The sequence below is a fragment of the Carcharodon carcharias genome, chromosome 18, assembly GCF_017639515.1.
Source record: "Carcharodon carcharias isolate sCarCar2 chromosome 18, sCarCar2.pri, whole genome shotgun sequence".
Taxonomy (NCBI): domain Eukaryota; kingdom Metazoa; phylum Chordata; class Chondrichthyes; order Lamniformes; family Lamnidae; genus Carcharodon; species Carcharodon carcharias.
Window position 1 is genome coordinate 22,730,216 of NC_054484.1, and position 21,649 is coordinate 22,751,864.

Here is a 21,649-nt window from a genome sequence, read left to right on the forward strand (position 1 = left end):
TGCCTGACAAATCTGTTAGAATTCTTTGAGGAGGTAACGAGTAGGTTAGACAAAGGAGAGCCAATGGATGTTATCTACTTGGACTTCCAGAAGGCCTTTGACAAGGTGCCGCACAGGAGGCTGCTCAGTAAGATAAGAGCCCATGGTGTTAGAGGCAAGGTATTAGCATGGATAGAAGATTGGCTGTCTGGCAGGAGGCAGAGAGTGGGGATAAGGGTGTCCTTCTCAGGATGGCAGCCGGTGACTAGTGGAGTTCCGCAGGGGTCAGTGCTGGAACCACAACTTTTCACTTTATACATTAATGGTCTAGATGAAGGAACTGAGGGCATCTTGGCTAAGTTTGGAGATGATACAAAGATAGGTGGAGGGACTTGTAGTATTGAGGTGGGGAGGCTGCAGAAGGATTTGGACAGGTTAGGAGAATGGGCAAAGAAGTGGCAGATGGAATACAACGTGGGGAAGTGTGAGGTCATGCACTTTGGTAGAAAGAATAGAGGCATTGGCTTTTTTCTAAATGGGGAGAGAATTCAGAAATCTGGAGTGCAAAGGGACTTGGGATTCTCTTAAGGTTAACTTGCAGGTTGAATTGGTAGTTAGGAAGGCAAATGCAATGTTGGCATTTATTTTGAGAGGACTAGAATATAAAAGCAGGGATGTGCTGCTGAAGTTTTATAAGACTCTGGTCAGACCACATTTAGAATATTATGAGCAAATTTTGGGCCCTGTATCTCAGGAAGGATGTGCTGGCCCTGGAGAGGGTCCAGAGGAGGTTCGTGAGAATGATCCCAGGAATGAAAGGCTTAACATATGAGGAACGTTTGAGGACTCTGGGTCTATACTCAATGGAGATTAGAAGGATGAGTGGGGGATCTGATTGAAACTTACAGAATACTGAAAGGCCTGGATAGAGTAGATGTGGGGAAGATGTTTCTATTAGTAGGAGAGACGAGGACCTGAGACCACAGCCTCAGAGTAAAGGGAAGACCTTTTAGAACAGAGATGAGGAGAAACTTCTTTAGCCAGAGAGTGGTGAATCTATGGAATTCATTGCCACAGAAGGCTGTGGAGGCCAGGTCATTGCGTGTAATTAAGACTGAGATAGATAGGTCCTTGAATGGTAAGGGGACCAAAGATTACGGGAAAAAGGGAGAATGGGGTTGAAAAACTTATCAGCCATGATTGAATGGCGGAGCAGACTCGATGGGCTGAATGGCTTAATTTCTGCTCCTATGTCTTATGGTCTATTTCTCTCTCCACGGATGCTGCCAGACCTGTTAAGTTTTCTAGCTCTTTCTGTTTTTATTTCAGATCTCCAGCACCCACAGTATTTTGCTTTTATGTCTTCCATTATTGAGCAGCTTTGCCCTCCTCTGATTGCTGATACTGAATTATATATTTTTGAAAGGCTGCATTGGGAACCAAGAACCTATGAGAGAACAATTTGTTCAGTTATGTTGGGCCATTTTCACTTTCCAGAAAGGATCATTAGATAGTAATGACCAGGCTGATTTCTTCCATCCAAGATTGCTAGTGCAGTTAGTACTGTCTTACTGTTATCCTGTTTTAGATCAGAAAACTAGACAAAATGGATTGAATTTAAGTGAAATGTGGTTTTCTTTCTAAACCTCTAACAAAGTTCTTCTCTCTTATTTTCCGTATTATTCAACAGCTCCAAATGTTATCTCTTGACAATGAGGTCGAGACGCTGAGGGTCATTTTCATACCTCAGTGTTATCTTTTACATGCCTCAGTGTGATATACTCTTAATTGCACTTACGCTCAGCATGTGGGAAGCTATGTCTTGCAGCTGTACAATTATAGCACATGAATGCGATTGGAAAATAAACAATCATCAAGACATATGACCCAAGGTGCAAATGTGCTGCAAGTATTCAAAGGACAGAAAGACTTGCACATATATAGCACCTTTCATGACCACAGGGCATCCATAAGTAATTTACAGCTTATGAAGAACTTTTGAAGTGCAGTTTTTTTTTCATTCACGGATGTGGGCTTCACTGGCTGGGCCATCATTTATTGCCCAACCTTAATTGCCCTTGAAAAGGTGGTGGTGAGCTGCTGCCTTAAACCACTGCAGTTACTGTTCCGATGTAGGGTGACAGTACTGATTATGGAAAATATTGTAGTGTTAGAAAGAGATTATGCCCTTGATGGGCCAAAGACAGAATCCATTTGGTTAGAGTTGTGAAACAAAAAGGGTATGATCACACTACTGGGGCCACTTCTTGATGAAGGCAGATATAGATGACGAAATTCATCATCTACTCCAATATGCCATCTCAGCCTTCAGCTGACCGAAGAAAAGAGTATTTGAGGACCCTACGAATGTACAAATTTGGATCAGGAGTCGGTCACTCAGCCCCTCGAGCCTGCTCCGCCATTCAATAAGATCATGGGCTAATCTGATTTTAACCTTATATTCCTGCCTATCCCGATAACCTTTCGTACCCTTGCTCATCTACCTATCTGCCCTAAAGACATTCAAGGACTCTTCCTCAACCACCTTTTGAGGAAGAGAATTCCAAAGTCTCACAACCCTCAGAGAAAATATTTTCCCTCATCTCTGTCCTAAGTGGGCAACCCCTTATTTCTAAACAGGAACCCTGAGTTCTAGATTCTCCCACGAGAGGAAACATTCTTTTCACATTCACTCCATCAAGACTCTATGTTTCAATCAAGTCGCCTCTTACTCTTCTAAGTTCCACTGGATAGAAGCCTAGCACATCCAGCCTTTCCACATAAAATAATCCGCCCATTCCCGGTATTAATCTAGTAAAACTTCTCTGAACTGCTTGTAATGCAATCAAGAGTTAAAGTCCCAGCACTATCCCTGTGGCACACCTGCCAACCAGAAAATAAGCCATTTATGCCTATTCTCTGTTTCCTGTTAGCTAACAAATCTTCTATTCATGCCGGTATATTACCCCCTACACCATGAGTTTTTATTTTCCATAAATTAAGATGGGCAATAAATCCAGCTCAGCCAGCGAAGCCCACATCCCGTGAATGAATAAAAAAAAACCTTTGAGGCATCTTATCAAATGCCTTCTGAAAATCTAGGAACAGCACACCCACTGGTTACCCTTTATCCAAAGCACCTGTTACTTCTTTAAAGTACTCCAATAAATTGGTCAAACATGATTTCCCTTTCACAAAACCATGTTGACTCTACCTGATCACCTTGAATTTATCTAAGTGCCCTGTTATAACATAATAGCTTCTAATGTTTTCCCTATGACAGATGTTAAGCTAACCAGGATTTTATGGTCTTATGATTTCAAACCTGACACTAAGATCATGGTTCGCCTGGCAGCAGTGATCTCTGTGCTCCTATGTGCTTTGGAGATGCAGACAACCTGCAGCAAGGCACCTCAAAACACTGGAGATGAACCACCACTGGTGCCTTCACAGGATCCTCCAAATCCACTGGCAAGAAATTTGGTCCAACAACAGTAACAGCAGTAAAGCTGTTTCCAAAGCCAACTTGCTCACCATTAAGGCACTAATCACTCATAGCCAGCTCCGCTGGGTGGGACATGTCATTCGTATGCCTGACATCAGACTCCCGAAGCAACTGCTCTACCCGGAACTTGGTCATGGCAGGAGACTCCCAGGAGGAGAATGGGAATGCTTTATTGATGTCCTCAAAGTGCCCCTGAAGAGGTCAAATATCCCCATCAACTCATGGGCTTATGACTGACAAGGTGGAGAAGCCTCATTCAGGAAGGCACTGAACATGTCCAAAGGCTTCATTGTGAATGTACAGAGGTGAAGTTGAGGCATTGGAGAGAAGGCACAAAGCTCCAAACAACTGATCTGCCCAACCATTCAAGCTCCACCTTCCCTGCTTGTAGCAGAGTCTGTGGATCGAGCATTGGGCTCATCAGCCATCTCAGAACTCATTAAACTGGAATGGAAAAAAGTCATCCTTTGTTCCGAGGGACTGCCTAAGAAGAAGGTGATTCTGTAGGCCCCCAAATAGAGAGAGAAAAATATAAAAGCAAATCAGAGAAATCACAGTGATGCGCAAGAACTATAAAGTGATGATGTTGGGGGCCTTTACTTACCCAAATATAGATTGGGATAATGTTAGAGTAAGGATAAGGACAGGCAGGAATTTCTGAAATGTGTTCAGGGAAACTTCTTTGGCCAGTGTGTTCTCGGTCTAACCAGGAAGGAGGCATTGCTGGTTCTTGTGCTGGGAAATGAGTGTACCAAGTGTCTGTGGAAGAACACTTGGGTAAGAGTGGATCATTATAACATAAGATTTGGATTAGCAGTGGAGAAGAGCAAGGAACGATCTAAAGTAGGACTTCAAAGTTGGAAGGGGGCGAACTTCAATGGGGTGGGCTAACTAGGATAAAATAGAATCCATTTGACAGGAAAATCTTTAATGGAACAATGGATGATCTTTAAGAAGGAGATGTTTCAGGTAAAGACTAGGCTCATTCCAACAAGAGGGAAAAGCAGAGGAAGAAAGTCCGGACTCCATGATTGATGAGTGAGAGAGAAAATATGATGAAACTAAAAAGAGGATGAAAGCCTTGTGGCAGGTAAATTCTCCAAGCGTGAACCAGGCTAAATGCAATAAGTTGATAGAGGAAGTGAAGTGCAATAATACTAGCAAAGAGAGAATTTGAAAATAGAATGGCAGATAACATATAAAAGGGTACACAAAAATCTTCTACTGGCATGTAAATAGTAAATGGATAGCAAGAAGTGAGTTGGAGTGTAAAATGAACAAAGAAAAGGTGATTTATGCTTAGACTCACATGGCAAGGCTAGAATATTTAATGAGTACTTTGTATCAGTGTTTCCCAAGGGGGAGGAATCTGACAAAATATCGGTGGAGATGGTAGAGTTGATGGATGGTGTGAAAACTGAGAGGGAGAATGTTCTGGAAATGCTGGCAATTCTTAGAATAGATAAGTCGCTTAGTTTGTATGGCTTATGTTCCAGCTTGCTAAGCAAAGTGGAGGTGGAGATGACGGATGTGCTTAACATAATTTTCCAATCTTCCCTAGAAATAGGGGAGGTGCCAGGGGATTGAAAAGTGGCAAATGTGGCACCCATTTTCAAGGAAGGATGTAAGGACATCCCTAGCAACTGCAAGCTCATCATTTTTACATCAGAGCTGGGGAAGGTTTTGGAAGCAATAATCAGGGGAAAAAATCAACTTGGAGAAATTTCCAATAATCGGGGAAAAAATAATTGGCATTTGGAGAGCTTTGAGTTAATTAAGGAGAGCCAACATTGTGGTCATCAGCATCCTTCTATCTACACAAGATAATGGACATGCAGCATATCAAATCCTTTAGTGATGGGGTAACTTCATATGGTCCACCTCTGGTGATGGTTGAAGAGACCAACCTGTGAGAGGTAGGCTCTGCCACAGGGGCCGCACATGAAGTGATTGAGGTGTCATTGTGGGTTGTTTTCGATGTTGATGTCTGTTACCATGCCGCTTCCGCCACTGCCTGTGGGCCACCGTGCACCAACATAACAATGTTATCGTTTCCCGCTGTCATTGGCTAGTGTCTCCCAGTTGTGGAATCACATCTAACTGTGCTTGTCTTGTTTGTAATAGGCAAGGTACACACTGTACTTAACCAGCTCACACTTTCAAAGCCTAAAGCAAAATGCCTAATATTAGATGTGATTCCATGATAGGATTGTTCAGCAAGTGCTGCCCAGAGTGCACTATTACCTACACTAACAACATATTTAAGGTAATTCATAATGTGGCTCATTTAATCTTGTTAGAAGCACTATGCAGTCATACACAGGGACGGGTTCTCTGCAAACAAAAGGAATATGTTCAAGCCTTGTGTCTTTTTTTGAATTACCTAGGAGCTTGGGGCACCTATAGTTTCCTGTTGCTTTCTCCATGGCAATGCCTAGGCCAATCAAATTCAACTTGCCAACCAATCAGCACCCTTTTCTCTTATAGTATAAATTGTTGTGATCATTGGAAATTTGGCATTTTTGCCTTTGTCCTGATGAGCGCAAGGCAAAAAGCTTCAGCAACATGGCTCTTTTTTCAGAAAGTAACATTTCAAAGTTTGCCAATGATACCAAATTTTGGGATGTGGCAAACAGTGAGATAGATACCAATTGACTGTAGCATAAATACATAAATACACATGTCATATGTCAAGACAGGGTAGTGGAATGGACAGACGCGTGGCAGATAGCATTTAATGCAGAGAAGTGTGAGGTGATGCATTTTGGCAGAAGGGATAGGGAAAGGCAAAACAAACTTAAAGGCAAAGCTCTAAAGAGTATGCAGGGTAGAGGGACCTGGTGGTTCATATGCACAGATCTTTGAAGGTGGCAGGTTATATTGACGGAGTAGCTAACAAAACATATGGGATCTTAGGATTCATAAATAGACATTTGAGTACAAAATCAGGGAAGCTGTGCCAAACTTGTACAAAGTTCTGATTAGGCCACAACTTGAGTAGTACATCCAGTTCTGATAGTCACATTTTAGGAAGATGTGGAGCTGCTTGAGAGGGTGCAGAGGAGATTTGCCAGAATGGCTCCAGGAATGAGGGATTTTATCTACAAGGTTAGGTTGGAGAAGGTGGAGGTTGTCCTTCTTGAAGCATAGGAGATTGAGGGGAGATTAAATAGAGGAGTACAAGATTTTGCTAGGTTTAGAGAAGGTCGACAAAGCAAAAAATGGTTCCCATTAGCTGATGTTACAAGGGGAGGGGACACAGGTTTAAACTTTTGGACAAGAGATGCAAGGGCTGGTGGTGGGGATGATGGTAGGTGTGAGGCAGAGCTTTTTGACACAGAGTGGTGATCACCTGGCATTCGCTGCCCAGGACGTTAGTGAAAGTTCCTGGAGGAGGCTGCTATAACTGTGTAGGAAATGTAGCTGGAACATTGAGTGATGTAGCTCCTGGTCACTGTTATCGCCTAGAAGGTCAGAAAGAAATTTCCCAAAATTCTTTTATATTGGCTAGGAGATGGTTTTTCTAACCTTTAATCCATCTCCTGAGAGATTATTACATGGCTGTTGGCGAGTAGGGAATACTTGGGATCCTCATACTTCCTCATTGCATCACAATTTACTGGGACAGACTCCATGAACTAGCTGCTTTTTTTTAGTCTGTTTCTTGTGTACAGGAGATTAAAAGTAACAGGCATCATTTTATTATGAAGTTAACTGACGCTCCCATGGTACCCTCACACAGAAATACTAAATGAGTAGCTACCTTGTGAAAACTTATTTGTCATTATGTTTGTTATTTAATCTCAGTGGACAATGATCCTCAGTGGGAAATCTAATTGTTTTGAGGTGATGCGCAAAACTGTTCCCATTTTTAGTTCACGTTTAATACAAGTGTAGAATAAACACTTATTAATTAATGTATACATATTATGATATAGCTTATACACTAGTCATCACCTTGTGCATCTGGCCAGCGTGCCAGAGTTTGCTGACAAAATAACTCTTGGGTATCTCTCCTCTTTCCACTAAGAGGTATTTTTTTTCAAGCATTGTGGAAATGATTCTGGATACCGCAAGCTGGAATTCTTGCAAGGGTAGGATCTCTTGCCTGCAGAATACATTAGCTAGAATTCCTCCTATTAGGAGTTAGACACAAGCAAGCCCATGGGAAAGGGGAGGAGAGAAATAGAGGGTGATGAAGGGGAAAAAGAATGAAGGAAAGGCACCGACGCTTGGGTGGGAAAAGAGGAGAAGCTGGAAAGATCATCTGAGGCTGAGGAAGGAAAGGGTGATTGAATTCACTTGGGGAGTAGAATGCCAGCCCGAGATGAGGCGCAGGAAAAGTGCTAGCATGAGCTGAGGGCGTGGGCTAAAAGAGTGCCAGTTTGAACAGGGTGTTGGGGTGGGGGACTATTGCTTGGTTGAATTGAAGGAGGATAAGGAAAAAAGTGCCAGTATGAATTGGGGAGAGTTGGAGAAGGAGAGAGTGTCTCTGTGAAAGGGTGTGGAATTGGATGGGATATGAACTCTAGGTCCAGGAGGGACTTGAGTGGGTGGTTGGATATAGTTAAGAGACTTTTACTTTTGGGAAATTGATGAACTTCGGTTTAAAAAAAAAATGTTTCTGTTCCTCTTTTTTTAGATTAAGAGTCTGTCAAATGTAAAGTATAAAAATGTTTAAATTGTATCATAAATGCGGGTCAAACACACAACTTTTCCAGAGATTATGTGCTTTGGACTCCCTTGAAATGCACCGCCAATGTTATTCCTTCAGTCTCTGTATTTCACCCTTCAGACTGATTCCCCCCCACCCCTCATCAATGTAAGTGAAAGCACTTTGGAAAATTTGCAACTTAAGTTACAAAGCCCATATAGCTACTTGTTTTCAATGTCGTAGGGACATTCTTGAGTTGTTGGCTTTTATGGGGAGTTTATTTGAAGCTGTTGGTCAGGTTTTGTGAATTTCCTAGGTTGATGTGTATGAATTCAGTAAGTTAAAACAATGGATAGTATGCAATGATTTTTATTGGGAACATGTTCAGGATACTTTTTGGAACATATCTTTATATTTATTTGGTAAGTTGATCAAAAAGTGCTTATTTCAGATCTGGAGCTTTGGTATTAGAGTGTGGAATTGCTCCATTAGGAAGCTTGTTGTTGTTCACTGAGTAACTAGCTGCTACTTTGTTTTAAGAATAAATGCACAATGAACAACATTCTGCTACCATTTTCAAAAGTGACCTTCACAAAGGTTATGCTGAAGTAAACCTTTTTGATGCCTGCATTTTTTCCTGGAGATGGAATGCACTATTTTCACTTACAATATGAGCATGCCTGTTCCATATCGTTGAACAATCTACCATGCTCTCTGTCTTAATGCTGTTGATTAATTCAATACATGTGTGCCATCCAGTATGCACATAGACCACTATTCTCCTGGTTTCTTTATTTTCAAACATTCTTTGATTACCTTGTATTTTAGGATCTATTGTCGCGTTTGTATTTGGGGACAATCAATGCTCCATCTTTTTGCAATGATTATTTTGTACAATAAAGTGGCTAATTTCTCTGCCTGTTTGGAGATCTACCTTGTAGGTTTTCCCCTTGTATATCTACAGAAAAGATGGTAGAATTTCAGATTGTTCAGAGAAGGGTAGAGGGGTGATTTCATAGAGGTTTTTGAAATTATGAAAGGGTTTAATAAGATTTTTGTGGAGAAAATATTTCTGCTTGTGGGGGAGTTGGGTGGGTGGGAATCCAAAACCAGAGGTCATAACTGTGAGAGAGTCACTTGTAAATCCAACAAGGAATTGAGGGAAAACCTCTTTATCGAGAGAGTGATACGTAATGTGGAATTCACCACCGGTTGAAGTGAATGTGGATGTATTTAAAAGGAAACTAAGTATACACAGGAGGGAGGGAAAAAAAGCAGTCTGTGCTAATAGGTTTAGATTAAATAGAAGGGGAAGAGGCTTGTGAGGAGCATGAACAATGGCACATACCAGTTAGGTCAAATGGCCTGTTTCTGTGCAGCAAATTCTACAGTAATTGTCTCTCTAGTGTAACCATGTGGTGTTGCGACCTTATCATCAATGGTCATCATATTGGACTTATCCTAACAATAAAAACTAATCCTATCACAGGATTTTCCTCTTAGCTGCTTTTCCCATTATATTGCAGCCTGCCTTTGGAAATAGCGTTGTACTATTACCTAGTCTGGGGAGACAAAGCGATGCTGGTAACAAATGCAATTGGCATTTGCAGTTGTTCTGGATGAACTGGCTGTTATTTTGTTTGCAAGGCTGAGAGCAGTTAATGTATCTGATGAGGTCAGGTATGCACACAACATATAGTCTATTTGCGAAATGGTATTTTTTATTTGTCCCCAGGAATTGGGCAATGTTGGAAAGCACCTCATTAATTGTCCACCCCCTGTTTCCCTAAGAATATGGAAGTGGAACTTCTCCATGAACTACTGCAGTCATTCAATTGATGGTGCTCCGATGATTCTGTTGGGGTGTTTTATGATTTGGCCCAGTTTTGAACAAAGGTAACATGCATCAAGTCATGATGGTGTGTGACTTGGAGGGAAAACTGATGGTGGTCCCCTGACATTGTCGCTCCTGTTCTTGGTGCTGGAATTATCAGGGCAGGGAAGTACTTCTTGAATAAGATTTGTTAGTTGTTGCAGTGCATCCTGTAGATCTTATACAAATAAGCCACGGTATGGAGGGAGTTAATATTAAGCCCTGGACACTTTAAGCTATTTTTATATAAGATTGGCAGCATGCCATTGCTCGTGTTATTGCATCGACACTTGGACAGATGGCAGCAAGTCCAAGGTAAACTTATTGGATTCATAAAGTCTGGTGTCGGGGAAAAGAGTTTTATTTTGTTGCCAGTCACCAGTCTTTGCAGATCCAGCTGATATACTTTTGGACTGTCACTGATAGCATGAAACGGGTTGATACTTAGTGCCACTAACAGCCAGCGAAGCAAATATAAAGGCAGCCAGATGATCCATCTGTGACTTGGGCTTGGATAATGGGAACTCTGGAGATCTGTGGTTAGGCTTCCGTGTTAAGAACAGCTGCAAAATGAATGTTAATCTTTGTGGATGCAAAGATTCACCTGAAATATTAAGAGATTTTTTTTTAAGATTCCTAATATGGTTTTTAAGAGATCTTGTAATAAGAATACATTCCTTGAATGCATGGCCCTGGAATATTCATATTAAATAATCACCATGTTTGATGGGATAGGTAGTGGCCCCATGATATTATGTGATTCAGGTAGGTGAGGTTCTATATCAGGAATAGGCATTCCTAACATTTACCATTTACTGAGCTAGTAACAGGTTTTTCTGACAAACGTGTGTCCAAACTATTATTAAGCATCTTGAAAACAAATTCACTAAGACATTGTTCCACCTTGGGATTTTGCCTGTACGCCAAGCATTTAAACATGATTATGTAAATTGGGCTAATTAGCACAAATCGTTATTATGCCCTTAATAGTTTTATAAATAAAATCTCTAGTTTGAGTTCTAGGGAAAAGGCTATTTATATGTAAATTAAATCAAGCCAATGTAAATCCATAGTGATTTATTAAATACATGTTCTGAGTTTCATAAAGATAGGTTTGATGTTTGTTTTTTTGTATGTATAAAAGGAAAAAATGTTTTATCACATAGTCTATGCAAATTAAAACTAATCACTTAGTGAAGTCATAGCCACTGGGAATTGGATTTCCAAATTTAATTTTGCTTTTCTGTGTGTATCATTCATTGAACAGGAGTGTCCAAATGCCATCAGCTATTTAGTTTCAATAACAACAAAAACATTGGCTCATTCACAACCTGATGTCAGGATAGTAATAGAGAGGCACAATTAGGCCGTTTACATATGAAACTGAAGCCCATGCTTATCCACAATATAACAGACAATGAAGACATTATGATCTGAGGGTGTTCGAGGATGGAACCTTGGGGGAGACACTGGAGGTGAATATCTAGGCATGAAAGGAGGAACTATTTCAGCAGGTAAGCTAGTAATGTTGGGGCAGGCAGGGCTAGTGCTATGAGAAGCACTCCCATAGAGGTGGATCACAGGAGAGATTATGGGGGATGTGGTATGTTAGACTATCAAGGATCACAGAGAAGTCAAGAACAGTGAAGAGGAACAATGCATTTTAGTTGCAACTATTTTAGCATGTTGGTGATTTGGGCTAGGGTAGATTCAATGTTATGAATGATACGGATTAAAGGAAGAGTTGGGCATGGAGCTTTTAGTGGTGGTGATGTGGTTGGTGGCTTATTTGTATTGGTGTTTACAAAGGAAAAGGATGCTGACAAAATACTAGTAGAAGCAAAGATGGTAGAGGTAATAGATGGGGTGAAAATTGATAGGGTGTACTGGAAAAGCTGGCTACACTTAAAGTTGATGAGTCACCTGGTTGGGACAGCTTGCATCGCAAGTTGCTAAAAAATGTTGGGGTGGAGAAAGTGGAGGGCTTGCCACAATTTTCCAATCTCCCTTAGATTTGTGGGGAGCTGCCAGGAGATTAAAGAGTGGCCAATATGACACCCTTGATCAAGAAACAATGTTCCCTCTTGTGGTGGTGCTCTGATGTCCTTATCCTACTAGATGGTAAAGGTCACAGGTTTAGAAGGAGTTGCTGCAGTGCATTTTGTGTGTGGTGCACATTGCTGTCACTGTGTGTTGGTGGTGGAGTGAGTGAATGTTTAAGACAGTGGATGGGGTGTCCATCAAACAGGTTACTTTGTCTCTGATGGTTCAAGCTTCTTGAGTGTTGTTGGAGCTGCACTCATCCAGGAAAGTGGAGAGTATTCCATCACATTCCTGACTTGTGTCCTTTATGGTGGACAGGCAGTGGTGAGTAATGAGGTGAGTTACTTGCCACAGAATTTCCAACCTCTGACCTGCTCTTATAACCACAGTATTTATATGGCTAGTCCAATTCAGTTTTCGATCACCCTCCAGGATGTCGATAATGAGGGATCACGATAGTAATGCCATTTAAAGTCAAGGGGAAATGATTAGATTCTCTCTTGTTGGAAATGGTCATTGCCTGGCACTTGGGTAGCATGAATGTTGCAGTATGTACAATTGTAAAAGTCAAATTTTTGAGACCAACTCTTTAGGGAAAAGGTTGAGGTTCGATGGATAATGTTTTTGAGGGGCTTACTTTCAATTAAAAAACACTCGCCCGACACGCACAACACGACTCTCAAAAGAATCCAGACGGTAAAGAGGGAAGTGGTGCCCACACCAGTCCCTTACTGTCGCACCCTATCTCTGTGTTTTCACTTAGGAGCCAGCCCACCTTGCCCCGCACCTGGGGAAAGGAGGCAATGACTTCATCTGGGCCTGGGGTTTCAATGCTGCTCGGGGACTGGCAGGAAGGGAAGGAAAGGGAATGGCCATATCATTACAAAATGTGACACTGATGGTTCCCAGCCTTTGAAACTGGGCCAACATGCTGAATGGTTGTGACTATAATGCTCACCCTCCTTTACTTCTCCATGGCCTAAATGTGCAAGGGGATTGCACTGAGCTGGCACTCGCAAGGGCCTGGCTGGCAAGGCCCGAGCCTCTCTTCCTGGCCCCAGGAAGGCTGAAGGCAGTGGTTGAGGATATGCCTGCGAGTTCATTTATTTATTGTTCACTCTGGAAGTTGGTTCCTGTATCCTGTTTACAGCTGCACTGTTCATTACTCTTCTCCAATCCATCAGTTTCGCCTGCCAAAAATCAAAAATCGATCTACGTCCTTCTTGTCTGAACTGCCAGGTGGGAACTGGAGGAAATGCAGTATGTCTAACTTTTTAAATGAATAATCAATCGAGGTTTTTGAGGTGATTGTAGAGATTGTCCTTTGATTCTGAAATTTTTGGGCTTTGATCCCTGAAAAACTAGTATGTCAAAAATTATATATTTTTTAGGCCAAAATTGATTAGGTCAATTTTTGCATGAAATCAACTTTTGCACGAGTATATACAGTTCTTGTCACTTGTCAGCACAAGCCTGGATATTGTCCAGGTCTTGCTGCATTTGGACACAGACTGCTTCAGTATCTGAGTAGTTGTGAATGGTGCTGAACATTGTGCAATCATCAGCGACCTTCTGACTTTATACAGTGAAGGTCACTGATGAAGCAGCTCAAGATGGTTGGTCTTAGGACATTATCCTGAGGAACGACTTCAGCAATGTCCTGGAACAGAGGTGATTGGCCTTCAACAACCCACAATCATCTTCCTTTGTGCTGGTATAACTCCAAACAGTGGAGAGTTTTCCTCCTGACTCTCATTGACTTCAATTTTGCCAGGGTTTCTTGATGCCACACTCAGTCAAAAGCTGCCTTGATGTCAAGGGCCAGTCACTCTCACCTCACCTCTGGAGTTCAATTCTTTTGTCCATGTTTGGACCAAGGCTGTAATGAGGTCAGGAGTTGAGTGGCAGAGCCTATTGTGAGAGTGATTAGCAAAACATATGGCACCTTGGGCTTCATAAGTAGTGGTGTTGAGTAACAAAGCAGGGAATTTATGCTGAATCTTTTCTGGTTACGCCACAACTAGAGTAATGCATCCGGTTCTGGTCACTGCGCTTCAGGAAGGATATGAGGGTCCTTGAAAGGGTGCAGGGGAGATTCACCAGAATGGTTTCAAAAATGGGGCGTTTGCTTACAAGGTTAGGGTGGAGAAACTGGGGTTGTTCTCGGAGTGAAGGAGATCGAGGGGTGATTTGATAGAGGTGTACAAGATTGACATGTTTAGGTAATGTAGACAAGGAAAAACTGTTTCCATTAGCTGAGGCTACAAGGACTAGGGGACATAGAAAGTACTCTTCCATTCTACCTCCTCTTTAAACTGAAATGACAAACATTCTACAAAGGAGTGTAAGAGAACATTGAAAACATTCTCTTTAATTATTCCTTCCCTTCTTGAGAGATATTCACAACTGGCTTCCCCTCTGTAACTGATGCTGGTAACGCTGCAGCAAGGTGGGAGCAAGGTTACTTCTGAACTGGGGCCATTGCACCTGAGACACAGGCCAGCGCAGTGTCACAGGACTGAGGATGATAAGTGATCACTGCTTGAACCCAATGAATTTGGCATCTCTTTTACTCGATGTATCTGTCTCCATGCCTACAGCTCTTGCAGTGGTGTGCTGTAAAATGCGTTTGCATGGGGGAGTGGAGATCAAAACACTGCACTGCTTGTAAGCTGATCCACTGTTATAACGTCAAACTGCACAGCATTAATGGGAGTTGGCAGCAGTCAGAACAACAACAACCTATTACATTAAGGGCATTATATAAATATAAAACATCCCAAGGCACTTCACAGCAGCATTATGAAACAAAATATGACCCTGAGCAGCATAAGGAGATATTAAGACAGCTGACAAAATTCCGGGGCAGAATTTTACGCTGATTGGGTGGGCGCGTGGCTGACCCGATCGGACGCGAAATTGCGCGAGATGACGTCAGGCGAGCTTCACGACGTCATCTCGCGTTCGCGCGATATTTCTGTCGGTGGGCACGAACAAAAGTCGCAAGCGAGCCCGTCGACAGTTAAGCCAATTAAGGTTATTAAAAGTGCAGTTATCTCCGATTTTTCACGGCCCTTCCAACCTTATGGTTGGCAGACAGGTGAATCGGCCAGGCGGACTTTGCATTTTTCATGAAACCTCAGCCAAGGTTTCTGTTATTAAATGAGAGAAAAATAAAAGTCTATGGGCAGCATTTTTATCATGTCTATGTTCAGGTGACTGATGGTGATGCTTGGATATTTTTTTTTTCTCCCTGCTTTTTAAAAACTTTATTTAATGCTTTTCAGGTCTTCAGGCCTTCAGCTCCCTAAGGCAGCTCTCTGCCTTCAGGGAACTTTCTGTCTACGCTCATCCGTGCTGCAGTCAGCGCTTGCTTTCCTCCTGTCCCCACCCTGGCAGCGCTGAGCTTCTCAGCGCCCGCTCCATGCTGGCTGGCTGTTAATTGGACAACAAGCGTGAAATCACGGTTGGGGGCCAATTGCAGTTGGCAGTCAGCTCCCAGGCCGATCCTGGACCCGCCAATTGCGCCCTCCCGCCCTTGGTCAGAGAGGTAGGCTCTAATGAGTGTCTGAAAAGAGGAAAGTGAGGCGGAGACATGCAAGGGCAGTATTCAAGAATTTAGTGCCTATAGGCAACTAAAGTTGCAGACTCCAGTGGTTAAAATTGGAGACGCACAAGAGGTTAGAATTTAAGGAGCGCAAATATCTCTGAGGGTTGTGGGGCTGGAGGAGTTTAGAGATTTGGGAGGGCATGGCCATGGAGGGATTTGAAAACAAGGATGTGAATTTTAAACTCAATAATGGAACTATAGTGTTTTATATATGAGCATAATCATTTAGCTGTATGGTTTCCTGACCACACATGTGCGTTATAATTAGGGGATATTCCAAATGTTGACTCCGAATCTTATGTCATCGCTTTGGTCATATCCTGTGAGAATCTTTTCTTTTTATTGTATAGGTAAATTGCTTATAATAGCTAAAATCTGTTTACTGAAACCACACTTCATCCAACACTATGGAGGTCAAACTCTATATCTCTTAGATGAGATGTTAAACTGAGGTCCCGTCTGCCTGTCAGGTGGATGTGAAAGATCCCATGTCACTATTTTGAAGATAAGCAGAAGAGTTATCCCCAGTGTCTGCCATGTTTCCTACAAAAGGGACTAAACTTTAAAAGCACCTAATTGGCTGTAAAGCACTTTGGGACATGCCATAGTTGTGAAAGGCATTACATAATGCAAATCTTGCTTTATCATGATGGCCTATTCTGGAAGTTATGGTGGACAGGCAGAAAAATCCCCATGGGAATTCACCTCTGATATTGAACTCTTTCATAATGATCGGTCCCATTTCAGCTGTAGCCATCACTCTTCGTCATTGTTACAGCATTGTTAGTTTACCCAATCTAGCACCTTGATAAATCATGATATCATCGGTGAGCTGCTAATGGTCCTTAACTGTTGAAATTATTGTTATGGATATGTAATTTCATGATTCATATGTTTTAGGGGCTTTTAGTTATGAATTGAAATTTTAACTGTAAGATATGTGGGAAAACCTGGGTGAGAGGCTGGTAAACAATGCCTAAAGTGATTGCAATTGAAACGTTGGCCTGTGTTTATGTCAGTGTTAGAAATGCGAAAACACTCAAAAATGGGTAACCCCTTTCTGAGTCTTAGTTGAGGTAAGGTTCTACGGGTATCTTCATGAGGGGGATAAATTATTTGTGTGATTTCTCTAGATCAAAAAAGCTAAAAGTACCATGTAAACACAGGGTTTCTTGATAAGGGGGCCGTTATCTCCATTAGAGATATATCTAAATTATTCATTTGGATGCCAGAATCAAAGGGTTGTTTTGAAGGTATACTATACTTCATTTAAGCCTCTATCTGGGACATTCCAGGTGTGATGTTGTGATGGGGAGAAGTTTTAGGGAACAACTCTTTTGTATGGATTTTATGCGTTTTTCCCACAGAAACAGTGTGTCAGCTGGAAGGTTATGAGAAGGCAGCTGTGCATCTACCAGCTGCCAAAGAGCATAGAGACCATTGGGAATCAGGGGTGTTCTTGATCTGGAGTCACCAAGCATGCTTGGAATGAAAAGCCCAAGTGCATGAAGATATAAAATTGTCAGATCTGCCTAGCAAAGCTGGTGGAAGGGTTCAGCAGTGAAATCCTCGCAGTGAGGGAAAGAGCTCTGGAAGCCTAAGTGTTAGACTGGGAAACTGAGGGGAGTCAAAGTAAGACGGTAAAACCTGTGGCAAACCTTGGTTTGTGCTCAGGAGAAGTGATGGAGCCCTCGCGATCCTGTAATTCTATAGGGGAACTCTTGGGTGGAAATAAATAGAACCGGGAGTGTGCTATTGAGATTTTTGGGCTTAACACCATGGACAGAAGCTTGCCCTTGTCAGGCGGGTATGACGGGGGTGGGTGGGGGCAGTCAGGAAGCCGACTGCCACCCGCGATCGAGGCTGAAAGGTGATTTCATGTTGGTGGGCCAATTATGGCCTGGCTGGAGGGAAAGGCAAGCGGCAGTGCTCAGCGCTGCCTGTGTGGACAGAGGTGGGGAGAGTTTGGAGGGAAGTGGGAGGGGGGAGCGCAAACTTTGCGCATGCGCACGAGTGAGCTGCCTCAGGGAGGTGAAGCACTTTCAAAAAAAATAACGTAATAAAACATGTCCCCTCGTGTGACTCTGTCACATGAGCAAGGACATGTTATTACTTAAGCTTTAAATTTTATTTTTCTTTGCTTCGGGGAACCTCATCCCACCCGTGGCTGAGGTTTCCCATAAAGTGCGAAGGCCGCTTGGCCTTTTCGCCTGCCCACCGACCGTAAGGTTGGACAGGCAGCGCAAAATTTAATTTTAATTACCTTGTTAATGGCCTTAACAGGCCTTTTTAATTGTCGGCTGGCGTACTGCCGACACCCGGCATGCACCCGCCGAACGAAATATCGCTCGACTGCGCGTTGATGTCGGGATGCATGCCCGACGTTAACACATATCATTCTACACTGAGCGCGCGCCCACCTGCCAAACTAAAAATGTTTGCCCATGTTTTGTAAACCCTTATTTTTTTAAGTTAATAGTACTTGCTTTATTTAGTTTTTATACCGTGAAGTCTTATTTAAAACGTGAAATATTTCGGTGTGGTTCTTTCAATTAAAAACTGGGAGTTTGAATTTCTTTTTAAAAGTTAACGGTTTCCCTTGATATCTCAAAACAAGGAAAGATTCCAAGAGTAACCACCAACTTTTTAAGTCGATGAAGCAGTTTTCCAAGGCTTAGATCAAGATCCACATCTAAACGGCACAAAACAGAAGTGCTAAGCAGCACATTGGGGAGATGATGCTCAGTAGCTGGTTATTTACTCAACTGTCTAAAGTCCAGTGAGTGTTGTTCAGCAGGACTCATGAGAGATTGCTACTTTCGGTCAATTGCTTGAAGCAATTGTTTTTGGCTTCTGGGCAAATCGATCACTGTGACAGGATTTTACTGTATATAATGCACCAGCCTTTTTTCAGTCATCATGGTGTAAAACTTCTATGTGGCTTTTCCCATCAAAACATAGAAACTAGGAGCAGGAGTAGGCCATTTGGCCCTTCAAGCCTGTTCTGCCATTCGATAGGATCATGGTTGATCCTCTATCTCAAAATATCCCATATTCCCGCTTTCTCTCCATATCCCTTGATACCCCTGATATCCAAAAATGTATCAATTTCTTCCTTGAATATACTCAGTGACCCGGCCTCCACAACCTTCTGTGGTAGAAAATTCCACAGGTTGACCATCCTCTGAGTGAAGAAATTTTTCCTCATCTCAGTCCTAAATGGCCTCCCCTGTATCCTGAGACTGTGGCCCCTGGTTCTTGGCTCCCCAGCCAGGGGAAACATCCTCCCTGCATCCAGTTTGTCTAGCCCTGTTAGAATTTTATACATTTCAATCAGATCCCCTCTCATTCTTTTAAACTCTAGTGAATACAGGCCCAGTCGAACCAACCTCTCCTTATATGACATTCCTGCCATCCCCGGTATCAGCCTAGTGAGCCTTCGCTGAAATCCCTCTATGGCAAGTATATCCTCTCTTAGGTAGGGAGACCAAAATTACACGCAATACTCCAGGTGTGGTTTCACCAAGGCCCTGTATAACTGCAGTAAGACATCCTTATTTCTGAACTCAAATCCTCTTGCAATGAAGGCCACCATAGCATTTGCCTTCCTAATTGCTTGTTGCACCTGCCTGTTTACTTTCATTGGCTGGTGTACAAGGGCACTCAGATCCCTTTGTACATCCACATTTCCCAATATATCACCATTTAACTAATACTCAGCCTTTCTGTTCTTCACACCGAAGCGTATAACTTCACATTTATTCATGTTATACTGCACCTGCCATATGTTTGCCCACACACACAACTTATCTAAATCACCCTGAAGCCTCCTTGCGTTCTCCTCACAACTCACAACCCCACCCAGTTTTGTGTTGTTAGCAGTCTTGGAAATATTGCATTTGATTCCCTCATCCATGTCATTTATATATGTCATGACTATCTGGGGCCCAAGCACTGATCCCTGTGGTACGCCACTAGTCACCGCCTGCCACCCAGAAAAAAACCCATTTATTCCCAATCTCTGATTCTGGTGTGTCAACCAATTCTCAATCCATGCCAGTAAATTACCCCAATCCCATGTGCTTTAATTTTACCCACTAGCCTGTTGTGTGGGATCTTATCCAAAGTCTTTTTGAAATTCAGATACACCACATCCGCTGGTTCTCCCTTATCTATTCTACCAGTTACATCCTCAAAAATCTCCAGTAGATTAGTTAAGCATGTTTTCCCTTTCATAAACCCATGCTGACTTTGTCTAATCCCGTTAATGCTTTCCAAGTATTCTGTTACCACATCTTTTATAATAGACTCTAGCATTTTCCCCACTACTGATGTTAGGCCAACTGGTCTGTGATTCTCTGTGCTTTCTCTCCCTCCTTTTTTAATAGTGGGGTTAAACTTCCTAATTTCCTCCCATAACTTCAGTGGAAGATTAGCGGAGAAGCATATTAAGTGGTCTCTTGTGCCATTTCTCTGAGATTCAGCCAATTTCCCATCAAGATTAAGATTGGAAATCAGGAGAATTTACTTACTTCGCTACTTCAGTATTGCAGCTTATGCAGAATACGCAACAAAGTGTAATGGAGCTAATTGCTGAAGGAACGTGTTTTTCTTCCCCAGCTATCCATGTATGCTTTGCTTCTTCACGATCCCCATTGGTTGTGTAATATGAATTCCTTGAGGATTGCCATAATTATTTCACCTGTACCAATGTTAAAAGGTTGCCACTTTATGGAAAAAAGTTACAAAGAAAAGACCAATTGGATGTGCTGCCGTGCATTTCTTTAATTTCGCTTGAAAACATTCAGCATAAAAAAAATGTACATAAATTCATATTCTAGCTGTTATGCAGAATCAAAAAGCACTTAAGACGTTTAGTGCTCGAAGGTTTACTATAAGACCGATGATAATGATGGTGTACGCTCAGTATTAACTATGGCACGGTTTTCAAAATAATTCCTTGCCACCTCCACTTTTCAACTTGTTGGCAGTTTCTGTCTCCACATGTAAAGTTCAACTGAGGCCGGTCCAGTGACAATGTACACAATATAGTTCTGTAGTGGCGTGACTTCTGGAAAGCCGTCCAGGCAGGAGTGAGAATATTTGCAGAAAGGCAGGTTCCTTCGACAGGCACTGTTACCTGAATTACCTTCGAACATGTTCTGCAAATGAGAAATGCTTTCTCAAAACAAATTGACTACAGTTTTGTGAAAATGGTGGCTGGGCTGTGACTGGGTGTTGCCAAGCCTTCAGCTGAAGATTGAAGCCCAGGGCACTGCTGTAAGCAATCCTAGAGGGAAAACAAAAATCAGCAGGTTCTTTTTGCAAAAAAAAATTTGAAGAATTTTTGTTTATTAGTTCTAAAATCACATTGGAGATTTGTTTGGCTGAAGTCATGTATCATGCAATTTGTTAATGAAAGGTCTGTTTGCTTATCGATTTGGTTGGGAAGGAAGTGTGCCAAAAGATGCCCATGTTGCTGACCAGTGGTGGAGGAGGGGTAGTAGGAGATGGGCCAGGGTGGGGAGGGGGGGGGTGGGGGGGTGGTTGTGGGGGCAGTGGGGGGGGGGGTGCGTTCACATGCGGGAATCACCAGGAATACATCCAATTTTGGCAGAGTTGATAATCCTAGTTGTGAACTAGAGCTGTTCACTCATCTTTATAAAGAGATCGGATGAACAGTAGTTATGTGAACCTTGGCTCAGTTGGTAGCACTCTTGTCTCTGAGTCAGAAGGTTGTAGGTTCATGTCCCACTCCAGGAACTTGAGGATAAAATCTAGGCTGACTCTGCAGTCAAACGCCGAAGGAGTGCTGCATGGTTGGAGGTGTCTTCTTATTGGTGAGATATTAAATCAAAGCGTTGCCTTCCTCTCAGGTGAACTTAAAAGATCCAGTGGTGCAATTGTGAAGAAGAGCATCCAAGTTCTCACTGGTGCCTTGGTTATTATTATTCATCCCTCAACCAGCATCACCAAAGAAGTACT